General features: G+C 50.9%; 1 non-coding gene across 1 annotated transcript; it reads right to left on the bottom strand.

The window, feature by feature from the left end:
• Nucleotides 1-6,535: 6,535 nt before the first annotated feature.
• On the bottom strand, nucleotides 6,536-6,622 carry LOC128058919 (small nucleolar RNA SNORD35). The gene has a single exon (XR_008200521.1). It is a non-coding gene; the product is annotated as a small nucleolar RNA SNORD35 (small nucleolar RNA).
• Nucleotides 6,623-17,166: the final 10,544 nt, after the last annotated feature.

Consider the following 17,166-nt stretch of genomic DNA (forward strand, 5'->3'; position numbering starts at 1 on the left):
GGGTTGCTAAGAGTTGGACACGACTGAGCGACTTCACTTTCACTTTTCACTTTCATGCATTGGAGAGGGAAATGGCAACCCACTCCAGTGTTCTTGCCTGGAGAATCCCAGGGACGGGGGAGTCTGGTGGGCTTCCGTCTAAGGGGTTGCACAGAGTTGGATACAACTGAAGCGACTTAGCAGCAGCAGCAGCAGCATTCATCTGAAGTGTCCAGAGTAGGCAAATCCATAGAAACAGAAAATAGATCAGTGGTTGCCAGGACGTCTGGAGTGGTGGCAGGGGGAGAGGGGAGGGAAAATTGGAAATGACTGATAATAGTTGATGAAAATGTTCTGAAATTAGACAGTAATGATGATTGTGCAATTATGAATATGCAAAAAAACATGAATTGTACACATTAAAATGGTGGATTTTATGTTATGTGAGTTATATCTCAATAAAGCCGTTATTGAAAAATAAAGTTTAAAAATGATCATCGAAAGAAAAAAGCCAAGAAACGCATGAGTCTCCAGCACAGTCATGGAAGAGGAATGTGAGGGATTTGAAGCTGCCTTGTGGGGACTTTCCTGGTGGTCCAGCAGTTAGGACTCTGCACTTCTACTGCTGGGGCACAGGTTTGATTCCTGGTCATGGAACTAAGATTCCACATGATGCATAGTGCAGCCAAAAAAAAAAAAAAAAAAAAAGATGTTGGCTTATAGGCTTACAAGGATAAAGTCCAGACATCACAGTTTAACATTCAAAGCTTAACTCCAGTTTTGTATGCTGCGCTTCTCTTTAATCTGGTCACATTGGGCTGCTCCCTGTCTCTGAAACAGGAATCTTTAGTGCTGCCTTGTCCTTGCAAATCCTTGCCCCTGACTGGGGTGCTCACTCTCATTTTCTCTATCTGGTTTAATTCGGTCTGGTCAATATCTGCGGGAAGGCTAGGTGCTGAGGCTTCTCAGGTGGCGCTAGTGGTGAAGAACCCGCCTACCGATGCAGGAGACTGGAGTTCAATCCCTGGGTCAGGAAGATTCCCCCAGAGGAGGGCATAGCAACCCGCTCCAGTATTCTTGCCTGGAGAATCCCATGGACAGAGGAGACTGGCGGGCTGTGGTCCATAGAGTCGCAAAGGGTCAGACGCGACTGAAGCGATTTAGCACGCATGCACACACGCGGTATACGCCAGGCTCTGCGCCAGGTGCTAGCGACACAGTGCAGACAAGTGAGACGGACACGGTCTGGGCCCTGGGCTGGCTCCCAGGCAGGATGAGGGAGATGAAAGAGTACCCGGCAACAATCAAACTGGAAGGAGAATCTGGGATGCTCGGAGCACTGAGGCTGCAGAGGTGCAGAGGAAGAAACTGACAGAGCCTGAGGGATCCAGAGGAGACAGAAGAGGGGCTGTTTCAGCTGCAGAGTTTAGCCAGGCAAGGATCAGAGGGAAGCATATGACAGGCTGAGGGAACGGACTAGGCTAAAATCTCAGACACAGCACAGCAGGTTGGAGGAGGCATCAGAAGGCGGACTGACTGGAACGTAGCCTGGGAGGTGGGGAGCGGCAAGAAACAGCCTTAGAGGGAGAGTGATCAGGTGATCGGTGCTCTGAGTCTTTGTTAGTCATGCCAAACATGCTGGATTTTTAATTCCAGAGCTCAGTGCAATTCCACAAAATATTATGCTTATTTTTCTTCAAATCACTGATCACCCCTGGCATTATACATCCATCTGTTTATTGCCTGCCCCCCTACTAGAAAGGACATGAACTTTGTGTTGTTGACTGCTGTGTACTCAACAGCCAGAACGGCTCATGTAGGCACTCCATAAATACTTATCAAATGCATGGATTTACATGCCTGTCTCCTCTGCTTCACAGTTATTTAAAGTCAGGGAATGGCTGGATTCATCATTATGTCCCCAGGGCCCAGCACAGAGCTTGGCACACACATGCTGCTTAATAAATATCCAGAGAATAAGTGAAAGAATAATTGTCTCCTTCAATAGGCTACAAATTCCTAAAGGGCAGGGACTGCTTGATATATGTCCTCAGTGGCCTACACATTGTCTGGCGGACAGCAGACACTCAGTAAAGATTTGCTGCACTAGTCGAGAGTCCCCTCTGGATGGGGCCCCTGGCACGCTTGCTTTGGGAGCTAAACCTTGCCCACCTTCAAGGGCATTAGCTCCCAGGTAGGCAGGAAGGGGAGATCCCCAGTTCTCAAAGGGTCTCCGGACCTGGGGCCACAGGTCTTGCTGACAGGATTAGCCTAGATGTGCCAGGTAGCCAGGGAGACTGGGAGCATCAAGGAGGGCTTCCTGGGGGTCAGAGACCACACCACTGCCCATCAGGCCCCAGCCCCGCCCCTCTCTGGTGATTGGCAGGTGGCTCCACCAATGAGATGTGAGTGCAGCTGTGGGTAGAGGTGCTGGGATGGGACAGATGGTGGGTGACAAGGAAACCCCCATGTTCTCCTCCATCTGTTACATTTAATTGACTTCCCGCAGAAAGAAAAAAAAAGATAAACCAGTTGCAAGGATGAAATTGCTAATTAAAAGGCCCTCTGATTAGATAGACAAATATTTACCAATTATGCCTGACCCTGTCTCTCTCTCTTATGTCTGCAAACTCCCCCATCAGCATCATGGCTGCATGACACCCAGCTGGTGGCTCTTCCACCAACGTCTCTCCTGGGGCTCAGACTGGCTCTGGGTGAAGCCGGGTAGGAGAGAGGCAACTATGGCAAATAGTCATTCAACAAACACCATGCCCAGGTCCAGGCTCAATGCTGGGCCCCAGAGAGCCGCATCAGGGTTGCCAAGCTCAGTGCTGTGGGTTGTGTGTTGCACGAAGGTTCAGCCCAGGGAGAGTGGGGCTCCACTTGTCACCCTGAGACTTCTGGTGGCAGAAGATTTTTTTCTTTTCTTTTTTTGCACAATGGGCCATTAGCTTGCCAGCCCATGTTCAGAGGATCATGCCTGTATTTTTTTAAATCCACACAGAATGGGCTAGTGACAGCTGAATAGAGATGACTATGATTCAGTTCCTGAGCCATGGGCTCTTGGGAGAGTGGGGGAGAAAAATCTACCTATGATGAATAAACTGTCATTTAACATTTATTGAGCTCCTGACGTTTTCCAAGCACTGTGCTAAGCACTGGGTTTCCCAGGTCACACTAGTGGTAAAGAACCTAGCTGCCAGTGCAGGAGACATAAGAGACGCGGGGTTGATCCCTGGGTCGGGAAGATCCCCTAGAGAAGGGAATGGCACCCCACTCCGGTATTCTTGCCTGGAGAATCCCAAGGACAGAGGAGCCTGGCAGGCTACAGTCCATGGAGTTGCACAGAGTCGGACATGACTGAAGCGACTTAGCATGCATGTGCTAAGTGCTGGGGGAGAGAGAGATGAGTAACACATATTTCCTGCCCTCCAGGATTCCTGTCCACTTGGAAGAGATGGGTACCTGTACCTGGGTCTGCCCTTCCTGTTTTCTTTCCTTCCTGCATTCCAAATAATCTTTAGAAATACCTGGGAGATAAGAACCATCGCTCTGGACTCATGGGGCCTTCACTCGAATTTTGGCTCTCGCCTGTTCTGGCTGTGTGACCTTGGGCAACTTACCTCACCTCTCTGTGCCTCAGGTTTCCTCTCTAAGTTGGAAATAACAATGGTAGCAGCATCGTGGAGTTATTACAGATGAAATGAGTTACTGCATGTAAGTCATGCCTGACGCACAGTAAGTGCTCAATAAAGGGCAGCTATTGTTATTTTTGGGGTCTATTATGTGTCCCTTGGGAACGCAGAGCTGCACCAGTGTGGTTTCCTCTTCCTTTAGAACTCACAGTGTGGCTCACACACAGAGAAACCCAGTAACATTCACAAGCTCACATACACTCAGGCTGTGCTGAAGAAGTTGTGATGACAGGGTGCAGTTTTATTTATTTGTTTTCTAATTTTGACTGTACTGGGTCTTCATTGTGATGTGCAGGCTTATTTGTCCCATGGTGTGTGGGATCTAGCTCCCTGACCGGGGGATCAAACGCATGTCCCTTAATCACTGGACCACTAGGGAAGTCCCAGAGTGTGGCTCTAGAATGAATGAGTTTTAGCTTAGAAGTCAGATGAGTTGAGGTTGTCTTACACCCAGGCTGGGGAAAATGGAACGATTGCCTGGTGAGGGCATAAGCTCTCCATCCCTGGAGGTATGCCAAAGAGTGAGGTTGCCACAGAAAGGATCCCAGCTGTGTGGGAGAAAAGCAGGTCAATTCCATCAGGCAGACACTGGTTTGGGGTGTGACAGCCCCTTCCTAGGACAGTGGGATACGTTTTCCAGGACCAGAGAATTCCCTAGCGACCTGGTGGTTAGGACGCAGTGCTTTCACTGCCAGGACTGGATTTGATTCCTGCTAGGGAAGCTAAGATCCTGCAAGCTGTGCGGTACAACCAAATTAAAAAAGAAAATAAGAAAAAACGGATACTAAAGTTCTCCAGGAACAGCTGGGTAGGCGTGGAAGCCTGACATTGGGCAATTCACTGGGAGCCCATTCCACTAGCAAAGGGACAGCCAAGCTGCCCGCCATGCATGTTCATTTCCGGGGGTGAGGCCCTGAAGGGCAGGAGTGCTACAGACAGAGGCGGGAAGCTGCCAGACTTCAGCCCCTAAGGTGGCCCCAGTTGGGGTGAGAGAGAGCTGGGATGATTCAGTCCTGAAGGGGTGACTCGGGAACCACTGTCTACTTTCTCCCCATCTGTTTCCCCACCTGTAAAATGGGAAGAGTGGACCAGATAAATGTCACTGTTCAGCCCTTGTTTCCCTTCTCCCATTTCCAAATCACTCACAACACATATTAAGTACTCACCACATGCCCAAACCCGTCAGTCCTGAAGGAAATCAATCCCAAATATTCATTGGAAGGACTGATGCTGAAGCCGAAGCTCCAATAGTTTGGCCACCTGATGCAAAGAGCTGATTCATTAGAAAAGACCCTGATGCTGGGAAAGTTTGAAGGCAAGAGGAGAGGGAACGACAGAGGATGAGATGGTTGGATGGTATCACCTACTCAATGGACATGAGATCGAGCAAACTCCAGGTGATGATGAAGGACAAGGAAGCCTGGTGTGCTGCAATCCATGGGGTTGCAAAGAGTCGGACACGACTGAGCGACTGAACAATAAGAACATGCCACGCGCTGGATAAGAACAGCTAAGCCTGCTTCATGTAGCATCTCGTTTATTTATTAAAGTTTTATTTTCTTTATTTTTTTGGCCGTGCTGGGTCTTCATTGTGTCACGTGGGGTCTTTGTTGCAGTGCACAGGCTTCCTCGAGTTGCGTGCAGGCTCAGTAGTTGCAACGTGGGAGCTTCTCTAGTTGCCCTGCAGGATGTGGGATGTTAGTTCCCTAACCGGTGATCAAACCTACACCCTCTGCACTAAAAGACGAATTCTTAACCACTGGACCACCAGGGTTCACCCCTAGCATCTCATTTAAATTTCACCTCAGTCCAGAAGGTAGGCAGTCTTACCGCCATGCCCGCTTTACAGATGCAGAAGCTGAGAAGTAAAGGAAGCTAAGTTCAGCTAGCACAGAAGTAACAGAGCCAGGTCTCAAACTCAGGCCTGGCTGACACTGAGACATGGGATGCCAGTACCTCTGTCCTCCTGCCTGCCAGTCCCGCTAGGCTCCCCAGCACGGCCCCCGCCCTGCACCCCATCCTAGGAGCACGCCTCCCCCCACCGTCCCCTTCCTGGGCTCATACCATGAAAGCCCCATGCAGAGCCTTCGACTCTAGAGGGATATATATTATCTAAATTTGATAAGACAACTTAATTTCACTCCGTGTCTGTTACTGGCGATAAAACCAGGAGACTTTTATGACCCAGCGTCCTCGGCAAGATTGTCAGGAACTTATTATACAAGGTCTAACTGGATTTCTCCCTGCAGATGGCTGGGAGCCACAGGCTGGAACGCAGTTCGGCATCACATTTGGGGGAATAAATGCAAAATGCCTGTTCCAGAGGCTTAGATAAGGCAGCAGGCCTCTGAGCTCCCCAAGAATCGGATCTGCCTTTCCCAGGCCCTGAAGGGTGATTTGGGGAGGATTTACTTAAACGCTGTTGGCGGAGGACAAGATGATGGGTTTTCTCTCCCTCTCACCCCTTGATCCTTCTTACCCAGGGAAGGAATGTGGAGGTGCCTGAGACTTGGGGTTCAGAAAAGAGGTTCCTGGAGGGTGAGAAGTTCAGGGCAAAGATGGAGTATGGAAGGAGGGGCATGAGTGGGTGATGGAGGGTGAGACCAGAGATGTGAGGATTGTGTGCAGTAATAGAGGGTAAAGGAAGGGCCAAAGGAGGGGGAACTAGGTGCATCTTACCTTGCTGCCCGAGGATGCCCCCAAGACTTCTTCCTTACTGCCCTGAGACGCCTGTCTCCTTCCCCAGCCAACCCCCAGGGCTGGTGTGGACCCTCACACACAGGGCTCCTAAAACAGACGACGTCCCTCAGATGTGGGGTTCACATATTTGGGCTCACAGATGGCCCTATATATTCTTTCTTTTCCTGGCATCAGCTGAGCCGTTTGCATGATTGGCACCGCCCGGAGTAGCCTCCAGAGACCATCGTGAGAAAAAGCCATCATCTGCCGATACCCCAATCTTTTTTAAGGTTCATTGTCAGCAAACCCCACATTCAGAGCTCACCTCAAAATCTGATAGCTGCTAGGCTCGGGTTCACAGACAGACCTAGGATTCAGCTCAGTCTTAACACCCAGTGCAGATCTATAGCCTCCTAAACCAAGATCAGCCCCAAGCTGAGAGTTACACTCCCCAGACTGACATCCCTCCAGGGGTGGGCTTCTATACGTATTTGGCACAACCCCAGATTCAGACATCTTCTCGAACTAGACTAACCCTTAGCTTGAGCGTCCCCAGCCTTGGGCTGCCCCCAGAGTCCGAAGGGTCACCCTCAGATTCAGGCATCCTCTTCCAAAGAAGCTCGGACCAAGCCTGAAGTCACTGCAGGCTCGGGCTCTCCCAGGACCCACCCAGGGGCAATGAAACTGTTCACTGGCGAGGACCGAGGAAGCAATGGCCTGGGAAGCTTCAGGTCTGCCCTCGCCCTTTCTCCCAGGCCAGGAAGGCAGTGAGCTATTTTCATCTGTCATCGAGCTCCTGATGCCTCATTTATCTCCCTTTCAATGGACTCGGGACTCACTTAAGGGAAGGCTTGTCTCATCTTTTCACCCCTGTGTTGCTTTCTGTTCCATCTAGAACCCTCCATCCTAGCTGGGCCTTTCCCCCTCCAGGTTTTAGAGAGGAGAGGGTAACATTTATTGCGCAACTTCTGTGTACCATGAGTGTGGTCTCATGGAACTCTCACCGTAACTGTTCTTTTTTAAACAATTTTTGGTTTTCATTTCCGGCTGTCCTGGGTCCTCGTTGCTGCATGGGTTTTCCTCCAGCTACAGCGCTCAGGCTTCTCACTGCAGTGACTTTTCTTGTGGCAGAGCGTGGGCTCAGTAGTTGCAGCACGTGGGCTCAATAGTTGTGGCTCCCAGGCTCTGGAGCAGACTCAAAAGTTGGGGTGCACAGGCTTAGTTGCTCTGAGGCTTGTGGGATCTTCCCGGATCGGGGGTCAAACTTGTGTCTCCCACCTTGGCAGGCAGATTTGTTACCACTGAGCAACCAGGGAAGGCCATTACCATAATCTTTTGAACTAGATTTTTATTATATCCATTTTTGGATAAAGAAACAGAGGCACAGAGAGGTTAAGTCACTTGTCCAAAGCCACACAGCCCTGAAGTGTGGGCATTTTGTCTCTGCCGAGGTCCTGGCCCAGAACTTGTACGGGCTTGGGCGTGCCTTCGGGTGGTGGGGCTCCCGGGGGTGCTGTGGCCTTTGGAGAAGGCACATTGGGAAGGCTGCTGTTGTCGCTGAGCCGAAGTTTGTATTGTTTCCATATCGGCAAAATGCATTATTTCCAGTAGACAGGAGGATGGGGGGAACAGGGGCGTGGAGGACACCGCAGTGAGATCAAGGACACCGGTTGCCAGGGCCAGTAGCCGTGGGGGTGGCGGGGGCAGGAGCTGGCCTTTGCCAGAGACAGTGATGAATGGGTCGGGTCCCAGCGGCAAGGTTCTGAAGGGCAGAGACCCAGTTCCTGGCATGTGTGTGTGTGTGTCGGGGGTCAGAAATCACTGCCCCTCTGGGACTACCCATCTTGAGTGAAGACCCAAGGGTCCATGGGACCTCTGGGAGACTCATAACCCCTGGCAGGCCCGACAGGACGCAGAAGGCAGGCTGGAGCCCCGTCTGTGCCCCCAGCTCTGCAGTTTCCTGCGGGACCCAGTGGGGTTTGAGGCTTGAACCAGGATCTGGGGCTGAATGAGAGAGAGCCTGGCTGCACTGGGGGAGCACATGACTGTTGGAACCAGGCGGTATCCCTTCCCAGCTGGGTGACCTGGAGCAAATCATTTCACCCCTCTGAGCCTCAGTTACAAGTAAACAGGTGCAGTGAGGCTGATCTGCGGGGTGGTGAGGGTTGGAAGGTACACGCTAAGTGCTCGTTCAGGAAATGGTGCTTTATATTATAAAGGGGTTACCATGCCAGCACTCTAAATGGCTGGCCCTGAAAATTGCCTCTAAGGGGAATAGGGATGGAACCCAAATCCCTCAGCTGAGAGTGGCTTTTTTTTTTTTTTTTAAAGAGAAACAAATAATATAATCCTCAAAGGATTTTCCCTCTTGGCTCTAAAAAAAAAAATAAATAAAACAACTAATATCTTCATTTCCATCCTCCCTTTTAAGCTAATTTGTGGAAAATTAAAAAGGGGAACTCACGGTGGCTGGCATTTTAATTGGATCTTGACTGGCATCCTCACTAGGATTCCCTGATTAGTGTCTTCAGTTAAATCCTCTGCTCCTTTTGGCTGATTTTCTACCCTGGGCAGGGCCTGGGATAGGCAGGGCTGCCCAGGGCCCAGGTGACTTCCCATGCCAAGAAGAGGGCTTCAAGCTGGTACACCAGATGCCCCAGGGGCTTTGGGGACAGAGTGACCCAGGTTGAAATTTTGGCTCTGTTACCTGATTGGGGGGTGGAATCTGTGCGAAGGACTTGCAGGAGGCACGTGTCCTCATCTGGGACTGGGACACACCTGAATGAATTTACCTGGCACACACAGACCAGCAGCACGTGGTGTCTCCTTCAGTCCACCTCCAAGAGAGTTTGGGAGCGGGGCTTTCACAGGGCGGGAAGAATGGCCAGCCCTACCTCTTTCCTGCATACATCAGCCTCGCAGTTTCTGGTTAAAAAGACAGTTCAGGGACTTCCCTGGCGGTCCAGTGGTTAAGAATCTGCCTGCCAATGCAGGGGACACAGGTTCTACCCCTGAACCAGGAAGATCTCACATGCCTTGGAGCTTCTAAGCCACCACTACGGATCCCACATGCAACTGCTGAAGCCAGCACAGGAAGCATCGAAAATCTAGTGCAGCTGGAAAAAAAAGTCCACTGCTTTCCCCACTTTCAGGATTTCGGAAATGATAATAATAATATGTCTCTTGAGTGCTTACTTCCTTTCAGGCCTTCTTTTGTCCTCGTGAAACTCCTGGAGGAAGAGACAGTTGTCTTCCCATTTTATGGATGAAAAAACTCAGGCTCAGAGAGGTTGACTTGCCGCACAGCCAGGGTAAGTGGCAGAGCCAGAAATAGAATTCAAATGTTTTGCCCCTCCTCTCCCCATAGCTTCCTCAACCAGCCTCAGTTCCCCAGTTTTGGATTAAAGTGTGTTTCCCCAGCCCTAGGTTTCCAGGGGTGCTCCTCCAGGGCCCGGATTTAGACCCCTGGGCTGGTAGGTGGGTGATGGGGTGAATGAGAGGAACCCCCAGCACTGCTGTGCCCCACTCCCCCAGCCCACACACCTGGCTGTACGTGTGGCTCCCTCCTCTGTCCCATGGGGGGATCTGCAATCAGTGCTAATCAGCTCTGGATAATTATTCAGCCCTGGGGAGGTGAGCACAGTGGTGCTGGGGGGGTGCTTCCAGCCCCGGCTCGCTCAGTGGGATGCTGGCCCAACGCTGTCCTTCCCGGGTCTGGGTTTCCCTGGCTACACTTGGGCATGGTTGAAGCCAGTAGATCTTTAACTCTGACATGCAAGACCTGCCCACTTTCAAGAAAACTAGGGTGGTCAAAGAGCTCCTGACCAGAGGTGTGGGCTCAGCCCAGTTGCCAGGTTTATAATCTGGTCCTGTCCTGAGCGGCAGGGATAACTCATTGAACCTGGGCAGCTTTCACTTTTGCCATCCATTAAGTGGGAGAAAATTAAAGCCCTGACCCCTGATTTAAGTGACTGTTAGGGGCATGCATGCTCAGTTGCTAAGTCACATCTGAATCTATGAGACCCCGTGAACTTCAGCCTGCCAGGCTCCTCTATCCATGGGATTCTCCAGGCAAGAATACTGGAGTGGGTTGCCATGCCTTCCTCCAAGGGATCTTCCTGACCCAGGAATCAAACCTGTGTCTCCTGCACTGACAGGCGAATTCTTTACCACTGATCCATCAAGGAAGTCTGACTATTATGAGAGAGAGGCCCAAATCCAAACCACTAAACCACCAGAAATAAATGATTGTTAGGAGGATTCAGTGTGGTACCTGGGATAGTTCCTGAAATATTATGAGTGCTCAATTAATGGCAGCTAGGGTTAGGGAGCGTTTTGTTTGCATCTTATTGAATTCTCTGAACAGCTGGGTGAGTGAAGCATTATTACAGATGAGGCTCAGAGATAAGGTAGCCCTGTACTTGGGGGAGCTGACGTTCACTCGCTCTGAGCATCCCCTGGGCACTTACCAGGCTCCACACTCACTGCTGAAACAGACTGCTCCCACCCTCTTGGGGCTCATAATCCAGCAATTTGAACACCCCCGCCCCCATCCTAGGCTTCCCTGGAAGGGACACCTCCCCACTCTCTTGCAGTAGCTGGGGAGGAATTAAGCCGGAGGGTCCCAACCAATGGATATCCTTGGGGTTTGGGTGCTTAATGACCCCCCTCCTCCTCATAACCATCTCATGTAAATTTCTTTTATAATTACACTGAAAGCTATCAAACTATCTAATTTAATTTCTTTGCGAAAATAAATAGCTAAAGTGGCCCTAGGTACTGGTATAAATACTTCAAGCAGAACCATCCGGGATAGCTACTTATGCAGGCCTGACTGGCCGCAATACACACTTCATAAGTACATATTTATTGGGCCTACCCACCCCGCCTCCCCCCAAGCCCTCTCCCCTCTGAGAAGAGGCAAAGATTCTGCTGACTCAGCAGGAAGGAGAGGAAAGTGATTGGGGCCATGGTGGTAGCTTGGAGGAGGGGCGAGGGAACGGAGGAAAATATGCTGGGTAATTAATTATCTGTCTTTGTACATCCATAACTTTTTATTAAACAAATATGCAAATACTGCCTCTCCGCTGTCTTCGCCTGGGTCTGCCGTGGGGATGACTGTTAATTGGTGGCGGGGTCCGTGGGGAGAAGGCCTGTTTGAGAAGCAGGCCAGGGCTGGGCCAGCCTCCTCGCTCTCTCACTTGCTGTGGCTCCCCTGGTCCGCTGGGCCAGCATCATTACTCTGATACGCTTACACAAGGCCAGTGGATTGTGCCTTCTTCATGTCACCTCTTGGCATTTCTGCCTTTCTTCCTGGCTGCCAAGGCTTAGGGTCAGGCAAAGACCAAGACTCCTCTCTTGTTCTGGCTTCTGTCTACTTTCTCAGCCTCATTTCCTGTTCTTCTCGCTTCTGGCTAGTGTGTCTCGGCCATCCTGGCCTCCGACCTAACCTGCTCTACCTCAGGACCTTTGCACTGGCTATTTCTCTGCCTGGAATGCTGGGTTCTCATGGCCAGCTGTTTCTTTTTTTTTGGCGGGGGGCGGTTTATACTCCAAGGCATGTGCAATCTTAGTTCCCTGATTGGTGACTGAACCCACACCACCTACTGTGGAAGCGCAGGGTGGCCACTGTGCTCCTGGACTGCCAGGGACGCTCCTGGCCCGCTCTTCTTGAATTTCAGGCTTAAGGTCAATGTGACTTATGTGGCCACTTTTGTTTTTAAGCTGCTTTTCTTTATGATTATTATTTTTCATCACAGCTATCACCTTGGTAATTTTCGCTTTTATTTATTAGTTTTGTAAGTTTATTGTTTCCTCCTGCCAGAATGTGACTTCCAATAGAAAAGAGCCTTGTATTATCCATGGCCAAATCTCCAGTGCCTGGAATGGTATACGTAGTTAGTCGGCCCTTGCTCAATATTCACAACCTGAATGGAAGGAAAAACCTCCTCACTCCTCTTCTTGCCCCCAGGCCCCCTCTTCTGTTCTCCACACCGTTCAGCAGACTTTTTTTAAAACACAGATCTTACCATGGACAACCTTCCACGGCTCCCTAGTTCTTCGGAATGATATCCAAGTTCCATTACCTGTCCCATTCCAACCTAGTCTCTTTACCTCTCCAACTCCTTCTTTACCCTCCGATACACTCACTGGCCTTCACACAAAGCATCATTCTTCCATGTGAGCCTCGGCAAAAACATTTCCAGCTGCCAAATTCTCTTCCATCCCTCTGTTAGCTTGGCCAACTCCCTCTTGTCTTCTGCGTCTCAGATCAGGCATCACCTCCTCCAGGAAGGCTTTCTGCTTAATCTGCTATCCTCCCTGCCAACGCACCTTTTGTCTTACTTTGGCTTTTCTGCTTCTCCCTCTCTAGATGGAGGTCTTTAGGAGGGTGGGGATGCTGTCTCCTCTCTCATCTTTCAGGCAACGATCATGAAGCTGGGCGGGGTATTAATCAGGTTCTGGTTTGAGAATGTGGATTCTGGTCCAGCCTCCCTGGATTCATACTCCAGTGCCTTGATTTACTGGCTGCGCTGGATACCCACCAAGAGGGTGCCCAGCAGGGTGGTGGCATCTGGTATTTATACCTGTGTGGAGCCCCTTTCTCTTGAGAGTGGGCTGGGACCTAGTGACTTAGTTCTAATAGGTACGATACAGTAGAAGTGATGGAATGTCACCTCTGAGAGTAGCTTATAAAAGGGTGAAAGCTCCCCTCTTGGACACTCTGTCTTGCTCCTTCTCTATGAGGGATGGTAGACAGCTGTCTTGTTGTGGACGGCCCTGTGGTCTGTGGAAGGGCACACATGGCGAGAAACTAACATCTCTAGTCAATAGCAGGGAGGGTTTGGGACGCCAGGTAAACTGTGCTGGAGTCCTGACCTACAGAACCTGTGAGGTAATCAATGTTTCTTGTTCACAGCTGTTAAGTTTTGGGCTAATTTGCTACACAGTGATAGGGAACTGAATATTGGCTAGGTGGTTGTGGGCAAGACCTTTCTGTGTCTCAGTTTCCATATCTGTAGAGTGGGGACAATAATTACCCCCATCTTGTGGGTTGTTGTGGGGATTAAATGAGTTCCTTAGAACAGTGACTGACTGGCGTATAGTGAGTGCTGTGTGTTTAGCTAGTCTCCCATTGTTAGCACTTTGGAGGTGCTTAATAAGCCCTGAGCAGGAACAAACATGGTAAGAATAATAGTTCTTGCCTATTGCTCTCTGGGCATGAAGTTCTAGCTTCTTGAGATGGCACTCAAGGCCTTTTATGATCCCTCAGACTCCTACCAGCTTCATCACTGTGGGGCTGGCCACTGTGTTCAACTCACCACCTCTCATCTCATCCTTACAACATCCCTGTAAAATAGGCACTGTCTTACAAATGTGGAGCTTGGGTTCAGAGAGGTTAAGTAACTTGCCCAAGGTCACACAGCCAGAACAAGATTAAACTAAGTTTTGAATTCAGGAATATCTGCCTTTGGGTTTGGTTTATTTCCGTGGCCTCAGTGCCTCCCATGGGCCTGGCATAGAGTAGGAAGCAGGTCCATGGTCACTGAACTGCCTGCCTGCCTGGATGAAGATTGCCCCTTCCTCCACCTCCCATTTGTCGGGTGGAAAAGCAACAAAAAGCTCACGCGGCCAAGAGACTTTGGAGAGCAATGCTTAACCCAGAGGACTGACTCACCAGTGGGCCCCTGGGGCATCAGCCCAGTGACCCTGCTCAGTGGCTGGCTTTAATAGAGGAGGAGGAGGCAGCGGGAGCCAGCAGGGAGAGCTGCCCATTAGCCCTAATTAGCAGCCCGTCTGGAAAAGAGCTTGGGCTGAAATTAAGATGCTGTCAGTGGGTCCCAGCTGGGTCGTAGCAGAGTGGCAGCTGCAACATTTCCAGAGCCTGAGCTTGAAACACTCAGCTGGGAAGGCCTCTCTGCCTGACTCCACCTGGACCCAGGGGCCCCCGGGAGGCAGCCAGACCTCTCCCTCAGCGAGACCGTGATTCACTGAGAACCCCTTGAGTGTCAGAGCTTGAGCCAAGCCCCCACCACCCTGGTTATCTCCATGGGTCCTCCCACAGCACCTCTACACCCATTTTGCAGGAAGAAACAGAGGCTTAGAGAGCTTTCATGGTGTGCCCAAGGCCACACAGCTAGAAGTGGCAAAGTTCTGGAGGGGATCCCGAGCCAGTGCCCCGAATCCAAGGCTGCGTGGGTGGGTGGGAGGGGGAGACCCTGAGCAGGGCTTGAGTGGTGGGAATCACCCGGAGGACAGGGGGCAATCTCTGGGCTTCAAGTCACCTTCTTTCACTCCATCTCTTCCTCCCATTCCCAGGGCAGGACAGAGGTCCCTGTGCTGCCCTCTTTGTGGGGAGAGACAAGTTATGTAGAAGAGGCGGGCTGGGTTTGGGGTGAAGTAGGGTGAAAGAGCAGGAAAACCAAGTGGCAGGAAGGATGCAGCCTGCCTCCAACTCTCCACTTCCTCTTTTAAGGTGCCAAGAATAAACCAGGATTTAAAATCAAACTTAAAAAAAAAAAATCACAAAATCCCTAAAGCTGCTTCCCAAGAAAGCAGTGGCAGTGATTTGTGCAGCAGATGAGATTTGGCCAAGCCCTGCTGGACAGGGGGCGGGGCTGCAAGGCAGGAGGTGGGCCAGGAGATGCCCACGACCTAGGCTGCCCCTGCCTTGGTTGTCGATGTTGTTATTCGTAATAATAATGAGCAGCCTGTTGAGGGCTTGGGATGAATGCGTGTGGAATAATTGGCAGGCAGACTGAGCGTTTCCTATCCCGGCATGGCCCTCTGGGAGGTTCGGGGCGGCCTGCCTTACCAGAGGTCGTGGCTGAGTCTACACAAAGCTGGTGTCCTCAGAGAGGCTGAGCTGAGCCCACCACAGCTTGCACACTCCCACCTCGGACTTCCTGCCCACCCTGCCGCCCGGCTGAGTCGATGGTCATTTGCTCCCCAGCCAGCGGGCAGCTACTGATGTTTTTATGGGCAGATTGCAGGTAATGAGCTTTCCCTCCAGGACCTGGGGACAGTCTAGAAAATTGTATTCAGGTTGGAGAGAGGAAGGAGGGGAGGAGGGGCAGGAGGTGAGAGATTCTTCCTGCCTCTGCCATCTGCATCCCCACAGCCAAGGAGGGAATCAGATGAAGCCATCAGGGAGGGCCCAGACCCCCCAGGGGTGGGGCAGCAGGCAGTAATTCCTTCTCTTTCGGGATGTCTTTATGCTGAACTCTGGTCTTGGTGGATGTATGTCTGGAATTTTACAAATGGCACTGACTGCGCTCCCAGGGTCAGCCTTACCTTATTCCATCTGTGCACCCATCATCCATCTACTATCTACCCACCCACCCACCCATCCATCTATCCATTCATCAACCCCCTGAGTCATCCATCCAACAGGTAGTTACGGAGCTCTCTCCTCGGCTAGGCAGTGGGTAAGGTCCTAAGGATAGGGCAGTAAGGAGGTGAAGAGGAAAAAGACGTCCCTCTTCTTCCTAAGAACAGTCACTCACTTATTCATCTATTCAAATGATGATATTGAGTTCCTATGCTGTGCCAGGTTCTGTGGTTAGTGGAGATACTTGCGTGCATGCCTGCTAAGGTGCTTCAGCCCTGTCTAGCTCTTTGTGACCCTGTGGACAGCAGCCCACCAGGCTCCTCTGTCCATGGGATTCTCCAGGCAAGAATACTGGAGTGGGTTGCCATGCCCTCCTCCAGGGGATCTTCTCCACCCAGGGATCAAACCCGTATCTCTTATGCCTGCTGAATTGGCAGGCAGATTCTTTACCATGAACGAGCGCCACCTCGGAAGCCCAGTGGAGATACAGTGATGAACAAAAACGACACAGTCCTGATGCTTAAGGGCATCAATGAGGATACCAAGCAAGGGCTTCGGGGATGGATACTCCTGGGTACTCCTGAGAATACAGGTGATGGACCTGGAAGAGTACCGCTGGCGAACATTGATAAGGCCACGAAGTCATCACTGGCGATCCCTGCTGGCATCCGCGGGGTGTTGGTGCTAGCATTGATGACATGCTCCTGAGGATATTGGTAACGGACGCTGATGGTGCTCCTTTGGCATCCAGGGTGGGGCACTGGTGCTGAGCAGTGCTCTCAAAGTCATCAGTGACGGGCTCTGGGAGGAGCTGATCTTTCCTTCTCCAGTAGATCTCACTCACCCTCTGCGTTCAGTCTCCTCTTCCCCAATCAATTAAAGCTCCTGCAGGCAGACAGACCTCGGGATGACCCTGCGGCTCCCAGTGTGATGTGATGGTGGCCCTCTCCTGGCCTTTACTGAGCTGCAGAACCCGCCTTCCAACTGGTGGCCTATTGATCCCCTTGCTGGGAATTCTCTCTGTGGTTAGAATGTCATTTTCCACCCCAAACACCTCTTTCTTGCAATTACTGAGAATTACTTATGAGGAGAGAAAGAGAGAGAGGAGTGAACATGTGTGTATTGATTACCACCCCTGAGAAGCTCACAGATCATTTAGAGTAGATTAACCTAACTTTCTTTTGCCTTTTGGGAAGTTGGACTGCAAGTTATTTAAGGAGATTAATCAGCTCATCAGAGAACCAGACAGTCTTCCTACTTCTTCTATCTCTTTTTAGGCTAGTTGGGACCGTGTCATTTTTAACCCTCCTTCAAAATATCTTTTGCCCACCACTCTGCCTGTACGTTCACCATGACTGCCCAGGTCACTTCAGCAGGGGCTCCTGCTGACTCCTCTTTAGGGGAGAAGTAGGCACATCTCTGGCTGCTGATTGTTTATTCTGGCCTTGTTGCCCAGATCCCAGTCTGGGCACAACCTCAGAA

This window comes from Budorcas taxicolor, chromosome 13 (genome assembly GCF_023091745.1).
Source record: "Budorcas taxicolor isolate Tak-1 chromosome 13, Takin1.1, whole genome shotgun sequence".
In the NCBI taxonomy this organism is placed as follows: domain Eukaryota; kingdom Metazoa; phylum Chordata; class Mammalia; order Artiodactyla; family Bovidae; genus Budorcas; species Budorcas taxicolor.